Source organism: Zalophus californianus, chromosome 11 (genome assembly GCF_009762305.2).
Source record: "Zalophus californianus isolate mZalCal1 chromosome 11, mZalCal1.pri.v2, whole genome shotgun sequence".
Taxonomy (NCBI): domain Eukaryota; kingdom Metazoa; phylum Chordata; class Mammalia; order Carnivora; family Otariidae; genus Zalophus; species Zalophus californianus.
The window spans coordinates 9,133,675-9,144,154 of NC_045605.1; positions in this window are offsets into that span (position 1 = coordinate 9,133,675).

A 10,480-nucleotide genomic window follows, 5' to 3' on the forward strand; every position below is an offset into this window, starting at 1 on the left:
CTCTTCCTTTAAGTCTTTCTCTCTAACATTCATGGTTACAGAAGTCTAGCAGGAGAGAAACTGCATGGCCCAGTGCAAGACTTGGTGGCAGGGGAGGCCCGGAGTTCCAGTTCTCTGCTGTAGCATAACCACATGGCTGGCTGGAGAGGGGACCAGTGAGCTGGCCTCTGTGTTGGTGAAGTGGGCAGAAGGGCCCGCGTCTCAGCTTGTGAGGTGCCTAGTGCTGGAGCCTGGCCTCACTCTGTTCTCTTTCTTTCCTCCTTTCTTTCCTTTAGATTTTTTTAAAATAAGTCTTTTAGAGATTTTATTTATTTATTTGACAGAGAGTGAGCACAAGGAGGGGGAGCAGCAGAGGTAGAGGGAGAAGCAGACTCCCCGCTGAGCAGGGCGCCCGACATGGGGCTCGATCCCAGGAACCTGGGATCATGACCTGAGCCAAAGGCAGCCGCTTAACCAACTGAGCCACCCAGGCGCCCCGATTTTTTTAAAGATTTTATTTATTTATTTGGGGGGCGGAGAGACAGAGCAGGGGTGGGGAGAGGGGGGGAAAGAACCTCAAGCAGATTCTGCGCTCAGGGCAGGGCCTGACGGGGGCGCTGGATCCCAGACTCCGAGATCATGACTCCAGCGGAAACCGGGAGTCAGACGCTCAACCGACCGAGCCCGGCAGGCGCCCCCTCACTCGGTCTTCTTGGGGCCGACTCGCCTCCTGGGAAGGAGGTGCATCACAGGAGCGGACATCTTCAGAACCGCTGACGGAACTGCACAGCGAGGCACGAGCTTGTCCTTTCTCGAGGAACTCTCTCGTTTAGACTGCAGCAGCCAAGCGAAAGTCCCTCAGACTTTCCCCAGGGCATCCGTGACACTAGCTCGCATGGTGACCCTTCCAGGAACAATGGATGTGTTGGTGACGGAGGCATTGTCCAGCTACAAACGGCAAGGGGGCTGGAGTCTCTGTCTCTCTCTCTCGACACTGTACGCACACAGGCTTCCTGTACACTGAAGCCGGGCAGAGGGTCTCGAGGAGACTGAACTGGACTTGCCCTTTGGGGGCCGTGCATTACATTTTTGGGGGAGTGCAGTGTTCACACCTCCAACCGTGCAGTTGAATACTGCAGTTACACTGAGTCACGATTTACACATGTTAGGGCAAATCCACATTTAGAATCAGAGGCTTATTTCTCCCTGTTATGAATAAGGGAAGAGACATTGTCCACCCTCCCTTTTCTTAGAGCATTTACTTTAGAAAACTTGTAAATTATTTCTTTGTCTCTTTAAAAGTATATGCAAATCATTTTAAAAGTGAAGTAAACCAGGGCGCCTGGGTGGCTCAGTCGGTTAAGTGTCTGTCTTCAGCTCAGGTCATGATCTCGGGGTCCTGGGATCGAGCCCCACATCGGGCTCCCTGCTCAGCGGGGAGTCTGCTTCTCCCTCTCCCGCTCCCCCTGCTTGTGTTCCCTCTCTCGCTGTCTCTCTCTCTCCCTCTCTCTCTCTCTGTCAAATAAATAAATAAAATCTTTAAAAAAAGTGATGTAAACTTTTGGCCAGCTTTATGACCCAGGTATGTCTTTCTGAAGGACCTGGGGCCCCCTTTGGAATAGTGCCCCTACCTCCCAGTGTCTTTGGGTCCACAGGAGCTTAGCTTCAGCTACCAGTTGCAAAACTACTTCCTGTCATAAAAATGGAAGTTTATTTTTTCTTTGTATAAAACCAGTTAACTAACACAGGTGGTCACCCCAATTACCAGGTGAATTTTGGATGAACTATGTGTAATAGAGGGTGCCATCACATCCTCTTATTTGAGGACTACTTATTGTTTTTCTGGAGAACGTGTATGTGATGGGTTGTACCTGCTTGGCTATCTAAGGGGATGGAATTTCTTCCCATTTTTGCAATCTCTTAGTGGATTGCTTGGGATGTGCATCCCATTCTGGTTTAAGGCTTATTCGGTATAAAATAGTTTTCTTTCTCTTCCTTTGTGGAGAAATTTTCTGGATGGGGGGATTTTGCTCTTAATTATATTTTCCCAGCGCACACTAATGCCACAACTCAAGAGAACAACAGATGTGAAAAAAGAAAAGTTTGTATCAGATTGACTCCCTCAGGAGACCTGACTTCTAATTTATTCCCTCAGACTTTACAAGAAAGCTGCCTTATCTTTTTCCTTTTGTCTCTTCCTCTTTCCCTGAGTTTCTCCCACCTTCTTATATTGCCTGTCTCCCTTTCATGCTCTTAAAAGATAACTTTCAAAATAAGGTAAAGTCAGGACTTTTATACAGATATCAAGATAATCACCCATTAAAGATTTTATTCTACTCCTCAGTGAGGGAACCAGGGAGGGATCACAGCTGGTTCAAAAGAAAATCTAAAGAACAGGCCATTTTTAGATCAAGAATATTGAAATAAATGTGCAACTGGTGGCAAAATTGGTTTTTCCAGAAGGGAGAAGGGAAATCCATTTCTTTTCCACTGGACAGGACAAAACTGGTGCATCTATAGATAAGAATTATTGTGTGTTGCTCTCAGTAATGTACAAGTCATTACAGAAGGGTAAAATAGCTCCCTTGGAATTGGAATCAGATACCTGGAGGAGTCTTTTTAAGACAGTGCAGTTTGAAAGAGTGCTCAACGTCGCTCAGCATAAGGGAAACACAAATCAAAACCTCAATGAGATACCACCTCACACCAGTTAGAATGGCTAAAATGAACAAGTCAGGAAACAACAGATGTTGGCGAGGATGCGGAGAAAGGGGAACCCTCCTACACTGTTGGTGGGAATGGCAGCTGGTGCAGCCACTCTCGTAAAAGGTAGGGAGGTTCCTCAAAATGTTGAAAATAGAGCTACCGTACGACCCAGCAATTGCACTAATGGGTATTTACCCCAAAGATACAAATGTAGGGATCCGAAGGGGCACATGCACCCCAATGTTTATAGCAGCAATGTCCACAATAGCCAAACTATGGAAAGAGCCTAGATGTCCATCAACAGATGAATGGATAAAGAAGATGTGGTATATATACACAATGGAATATTATGCAGCCATCAAAAAAATAAAATCTTGCCATTTGCAATGACGTGGATGGAACTAGAGGGTGTTATGCTAAGTGAAATAAGTCAATCAGAGAAAGACAAGTATCATATGATCTCACTGATATGAGGAATTTGAGAAATGAGAGAGGATCATAGGGGAAGGGAGGGAAAAGTGAAACAAGATGAAACCAGAGAGGGAGACAAACCATAAGAGACTCTTAATCTCAGGAAACAAACTGAGGGTTGCTGGAGTGGTGGGGGGTGGGAGGGATGGGGTGGCTGGTGATGGACACTGGGGAGGGTATGTGCTATGGTGAGTGCTGTGAATTGTGTAAGACTGATGAATCACAGACCTGTACCCCTGAAACAAATAATACATTATATGTTAATAAAAACAAACAAAGAAACAAAAATTGGGCAGTTTGAGGGATGCCTGGGTGGCTCAGTCGGTTAAGCCTCTGCCTTTGGCTCAGGTCATGATCCCAGGGTCCTGGGATCGAGCCCCGCATCGGGCTCCCTGCTCAACCGGGAGCCTCCTTCTCCCTCTGCCTGCAGCTCCCCCAACTTGTGCTCTTGTTCTCTCTCTCTCTCTGTCAAATAAATAAATAAAATCTTAAAAAAACCCAACAAGACAGTGCAGTTTGATCAAGAAGCAACCTAAGTGTCCATCAATGGCTGAGTAGGTAAAGAAAAAGTGGGATGTATATACAATTACTCAGCCATCAAAAAGAATGAAATCTTGCCCTTAACAACAACATGGATGGACCTCGTGGGCATTACGCTAAGTAAAATAAGTCAGACAGAGAAAGGCAGATACCATAGGATCTCACTTATGTGTGGAATCTAAAAAAAAAAAACAACAAAAAACCAAGCTGGTAGGTACAGAGAATAGATTGGTGGTTGCCACCGGGGCAGGAGGTGTGTGTGCAGGGGTGAAATGAGTGAAGAGAGTCAAAAGATACAAACTTCCAGTTATAAAATAAGTAAGTCCTGGAGACTTGATGTATAGCATGGCCACTCTCGTTATTAATTCTGTTTTGCATATTTGAAAGTTGCTCAGAGAGTAGGTCTTAAAAGTTCTCATCACAAGCAAAAAAATTCTGTAACCATGTATGGTTGCAGATGTTAATTAGATGTATTGTGGCTGCTGTTTCCCAATATATTATTATATATCAAATCATTATGTTGTACACCAGAAAATAATAGAATGTTATATATCAGTAAAAAAGAGAATGCAGTTTTTCACTGAGCACAAATTTTTCCCTCCAGTCTTACTCTTCTTACTGTAAACAAAACAAAGCACATGTGATGACACTTTTGAGAAGTGCATAGTATGTAGTAATTGTTTCCCCTTTTTCCTTACCAAAACAAGTCTCTTACCTTAAGTCTGATTAAAAATCACCAATTCCAGGAAGAGTTCACTGTTTAGCCTTAGCTGGCTGGCTCCCCTGTTCTTACCATTATCATTAGTAAGCATTTTTTGTGTTTAATGTGCTGTTGCTCTGTCTGACACTTATTGTCAGAATAATTTTAACTCTGAAAGCTATAACTTGAATGAGTAACTGTAATTACAGTATAATATGATATAACATATAATAACACATAATATAACATTATATTACTAGGATTACTAGTAAATTAGGATAACTAGTAAAAGTAAAAAAAATTAAGCTGCTGCTTTTCATCAATTGCACCATGCCAAATAAACTACCTAATTTAAAAACCCAAATAAACCCATTTTAAAAGCTGAATTTACGGAATTAATGGATGATTTTGGTGTATATAGACCCAGTATACAGTGTCTTTCTTGTTTGCTTTTAACATTTTTCAAATATATATATATATATATATACACATAATTTTTAAATTATTTTTTTTCTCTTTTTTCTCTCTTTTTAAAAGATTTTATTTATTTGAGAGACAGCATGAGCAGGGGGAGCAGCAGAGGGAGAGGGAGAAGCAGGCTTCCCACAGAGCAAGCAGTGTGGGGCTTGATCCCAGGACCCTGGGATGATGACCTGAGCTGAAGGCAGATGCTTAACTGACTGAGCCACCCAGGTGTCCCTATTTTTTTTTCTCTTATAGATAGTCAAGTTTCTTAAAAGTGTTTATTGTGTCTGGTTCATCTTTGTATGCCAAGCACCTAGTACAACCTGCCACATTGTTGGTGCCTAATAATATCTGCCTAATGACTAACTCTCTGATTCTAAATTTCTTGAAGGCAGGGATGGTGCCTGCTGTCTTTCTGGCGAGCGCAGGGGATGTTGGCTTGTATGCCTCTACTAAGGGCTCAGTTAGTTTCTTTATCATGAACTTCATTTTCTCTTCTCCTTGGAGCTCAGGGGTGTTTAGTAAGTAGTGTAGTGGTTTATGGGGAAACCTCACGGCATCATGGAAAGAGCACTGGATCGAAGAAGGGTCAGGGAGGTCTGGCACTACCAGCGAATAGTGTGTGATCTTGGGGCAAAATATTTCACTTCCTGATCTTCCATCTTTTATTTCCTCTACAACTCAGTTTACTCTTCTGTGTAATGGGGATAACAGCCTCTACCTTTTTTTTTTTTTTTAAGCTTGGGGCATTGTGATTATAAACAGGATCTATTCTGTACGTTGAATTCTATAGAAGCAATTAAAGGATCTGGAAAAATATGGGCTTCAATTTAATTTTTAGTCTCATAATTTTTTAAGTGACCACTATGTATGTTGGTTGTATATGTTATGAATACATATACAGTAGGCTTATCTTCCAGTTGCTTTAGGAATTGCAGACATACTTCCTTTATAGTCATTATTTCAAACACGACATTTCAATAACCAGTATCAGGCCTGTCTGGAGGCCTTTTTGAAGATGTCTGTCTGTATGTGATTTTGCACGTGGAACACTCCGTTGTAAATGTAGTGGGACAAGTTTTTGTAAAGAAAGCAGATAGTCAATGAACTATCCCCTTCAGGTACTCAGTTTGCTTGAGAGGTAAGTTTGGCTAGGCCAGGTATCTGTGAGCACAGTGACGTCAGATTGAAAACCGGGGATCCTCCTGGATTCCTCCTTACTCTTACCCTCATGTCCAATCTACTGGCAATTCCTGCCAACTCCTCTTCAAAACACACATGAATCTGAGAGTTCTGTCCCCCTCCACCGCCCAATCCTCAGCCACTATCATTATCCCTCGCCTGGGTTAGTGCATCACCTCCCAGCTATCTGCCTGCTTCCATCTTTACCCATGAACTCCATTCTCCTTCCAGTGGCCAGAATGATCTTTTAGAGTCATAAATCAGGTTGCATCATCTCCCTGCTGAAAGCCCTCCATTAGCACTTAGATAACATCCACACTCCTTACTCCAGTCCATGTAGCCTCTGACCAAGCCCCAGTCACCCCATCCATGGCCATTCTCCCTTCTGCCAACTCTCCTCTGGCCACAAGAGCCTCTTTCTCTGCCTCACACACTCCAAGCTCATTCCTTTGCTCTGGACGTTTGCACCAGCTCTTTTCTTTTTCTGCAGTGTACCTCCTCCCTCATAATCTCGGCATGAGAACCTCTGGGTTGGCCTTCAGTTCCTATTTTAACTGCTACCTCTTCATAGAGGTACTTAATTCTCCACATAGCATTTTCCACTATCCGATATTTTGGTATTTAAAAAAAAACGTGTCTCGTCTCATTTCCCCTCTGCTAGAATGTTAGCTCCTTCGAAACAGGGATCTGTTTCTCTTATATGCTGAATCATAGTGCGTATAAAAAGAGCTTGACTCACACTGAGCACTCAATAATAAATATTTGTCGGATGCATGAAAGACGCTCAAATAATTCTTGTTAGGTTGGTTTGTCTTCCTCTATCTGTGGATAAAACTCACATATGAGCTGCAGGGATACAACACATGGCTTCCAACCTTGATGAGCTGGCTGGAAAGCAGTGAGATGAAGAGGTGAGGTAGCAAACCAGACTGACAGACTACGAAGATGGGAAGGGACCAGGAAACTAGGCTCTTATCTTCATGAAACCGCTGACTGACAAAGCTTGTGACTTGGGCAGGCAGCCCAGACTTAATCACTACTTAGAGGAGTAGGAAGACTCTGCCTGACCCTGCAATAGTTCAGGTTGTTATTGCTTCCTTAAGCAATTTGTGAGCACCTGCCATGGACTATACTAGCTTTTGGAACCTCTGCATTAGGAACTCATTTCATGGATATCTGTGTGGTCAAATGAAATAATGTTTGGCACATGATAGCCATTTAGTAGGGAGGGTTCCATCACCACTGGCCTGGGTATAACTATTCCTATGAGGGTGCAGGAGAGAAGGGTGTAGCCTTTCTGGATACTGGAAGGTGAGCATATGAGGTGTCAACAGGTGGGAAAGGGAATGCTGACCAGCTAGGGCCACTCTGTTAGATTTCTACATCAAGTACCATCTGCACCGCTCTCTTCAGTGGCCTGGGGTCCAGCAGGTGTTGGTGGTCTCTCTTCTATAGTAAGTATTTAACCATGCAAGATGCTGAGACTACCAGCCACTGCTACGTGATGGGCAAAATCAAAAGTTACAGGTGTTGCACTCTGCTCCTCAACTCAGAGCTAGGCTATTGACTGGGGTCCTCAAGACTTCAGAGAACTTTTTTTATGTATTTTATTAACTGACTTGCTCTGTTTGTGAGAAAGTATTAAGTCCCAGAATCTATATTTTACTTTTTTCATTTACTCCTGTATATTCATATATTGAGCACTTGCTATGTTCTAAGTTTTGTACTAGGTGCTTGGTATATATCAGTGAATAATACAGACATAGGTCCCTGCTTTTGTGGAGCCGATATTCTGTGGGGGAATCTCATAATAAACAATAGCATAGTGTATAAGTTAATTGTATAGTATATTAAAAGGTGATGGGCCTATAGATGAAAAGTAATGTAGCATAAGGGGGATCAATAGTGCCTGGAGGTGAGATAAGGTAGGTTATGATATTAAATAGAGTAGTTAGGGTAAGCCTCATTGAAAAAGAGAGATTTCACCAAAGCCTTAAAGGAGGTAGGGAATTAGTCACTGGATGTTTGTAGGGAAAGAGTTCCAGGCAAAGAAAGCAAGTAGATCCTAAAGTGGAAGTATGCTTGTTTGAGGAGCAGAATGGCCAGTATGGCTGGAGCAGATAAATATGGAGGAGAGAAGGAGACAAAATCAGAGAGATAAGTGGGGAACCAGGTGGCATAGGACCTTGTAAGCCATTACAAGGACGGAGGCTTTCACTTTGATGGGATGGGAAGCCTGGGCAGATTTTTTTTTATTATTATTATGTTATGTTAATCACCATACATTACATCATTAGTTTTTGATGTGGTGTTCCATGATCCATTGTTTGCATATAACACCCAGTGCGCCATGCAGTACGTGCCCTCCTTAACACCCATCACCAGGCTAACCCATCCCCCACCCCCTCCCCTCTAGAACCCTCAGTTTGTTTCTCAGAGCCCATTGTCTCTCATGGTTCATCTCCCCCTCCGATCCCCCCCTTCATTTTTACTTTCCTGCTTTTTTTTTTTTTTTTTAAGCCTGGGCACATTTTTGAGCATAGATGTCTCATGATTTGACTTATGTTTTCAGAAGGACCACTGCAGCTGTTATATCAAGAATAAATTACAAGGAAACAAACCAAGGGCAAGGAGCCCAGGGACCAGGTAGTAGGTTGGTTGTTGCAGTCACCCAGCTGAGAGATGATGTGGGTCAGATCAGGCTGGTGACACTGGAGTGCTGGAAGGAGATTGGGTTTTCAATATATTTTAAGCAGTTAACCTGATTTTCTTGATGAGATGTGGGGTTGAGAGAAGAGGACTTGAGGGATACTTAAAGGCTTTTGGCTTGAACAACTAGAAGGACAGAATTGCCATCAACTAAGATGGGAATTAGCAGACTTTTAGGGAGAATTCAACAGTAAACAGTTGTGAACTATGGATACATGCAAAAACTTGGTTGAATCACAAAGGCATTTTGTTGAATGGAAAAAAAATTTATATGGGGTCTGATTCCATTTGTAAGATATTTTGGAGAAGGTAAAACTATATGGAAGATGAACAAGTCAGTATTTTCCAGGGGATAGGGGTTGAGGGGTATGTTTGACTACAGAGGGGCAGTATGAGGGAATGTCGTTGTGATGAACTGTTTTACATTTTAATTGTGTTAGCAGTTTCATCAATTTGTATTTGTTAAAATTCATAACTGCACACCAAAGCAAAGTTAATTGTACATTATGTCAACTTAAAAACTAACAAGTATTAAAATACTTAGAAATATTATATAGGGGTTTCGGAAAATTAATATTATCTATTTGCATACATTTCTGGAATTTTTTTGGCTTTTAAAAATTACTATTTGATTTTGTCTCATTCTAAATAAATATTCACTTTGCACTTGAGTTTTGTTTATAATGTATTTTTTTAAAGATTTATTTATTTATTTGAGAGAGTGAGAATGAGAGAGAGAGAGAGAAAGAGTACATGAGAGGGGAGAGGGTTAGGGGGAGAAACAGGCTCCTCGCTGAGCAGGGAGCCCAATGCGGGACTCGATCCCGGGACTCCAGGATCATGACCTGAGCCGAAGGCAGTCGCTTAACCAACTGAGCCACCCAGGCGCCCCGATAATGTTGTATTTTTTTTTTAAAGAGGCTGTTCAATTGAATAGGCCTCAGGCCCCCACAAAATCAGAGTCTACCCCTGTGGTGCTGGAATAGACATCAGACTGGACAACCCTATACAGTAAGAGGTACATTATTGGCCTATATTTCTCTTTTGCGAGGGACTGCACTCTAATCAGTCAGTGGTTATATGCAAGTTCACTGTCAACTCTGTGAGTGTAGAAGGTGGATTTAGAGGCCACTCTTAGACACAAGGACCCTGTAGGCAGAGCTCCCAGGGGACAAGGGCAATGAGAACATTGTCAGGAAGGCAGGGTTTAGTGGTGACAGAACAGCAGAGATGCCTGAGGGCACCATACAAGGTCTGTTTCTAGGAGGAGTTTTCCTTGGCCATGCGACAGAAGGTGACTCTCAAGGGCTTCAACCACACATCCTGGTCTGGAGCACATTCAGGGCTGTGGGGCAAATATGAATGGAGGAAACCGATAGGGATAGTTTCCATTTTAGACAAGTGAAGGGTGAGAGGTCTGATAGGCATCCAAGTAGAAATGGTGAGTAGAGAGCTGAATATATGAGTCTGTAGTTCAGGAGAGAGGTCTGGGCTTTAAACATAAATTTGGTAGTTAACATTTATATGATATTGATTTGTGACCTAGACTTTCCTCTGACCAGGAAGCACTGTCCTCTGATGATTCCCCCTTTCCTTTCTGGTTTGTCTTGTTATCCTTGGGCCTTCACTTTCCACCCCACTAACAATTCAACCGAGGAAAGGAAGGGGACCAGAAGAGAGACAACTGGTTTAGAGATACAGGATGAGCAGGCTACCCTCCTACAACCA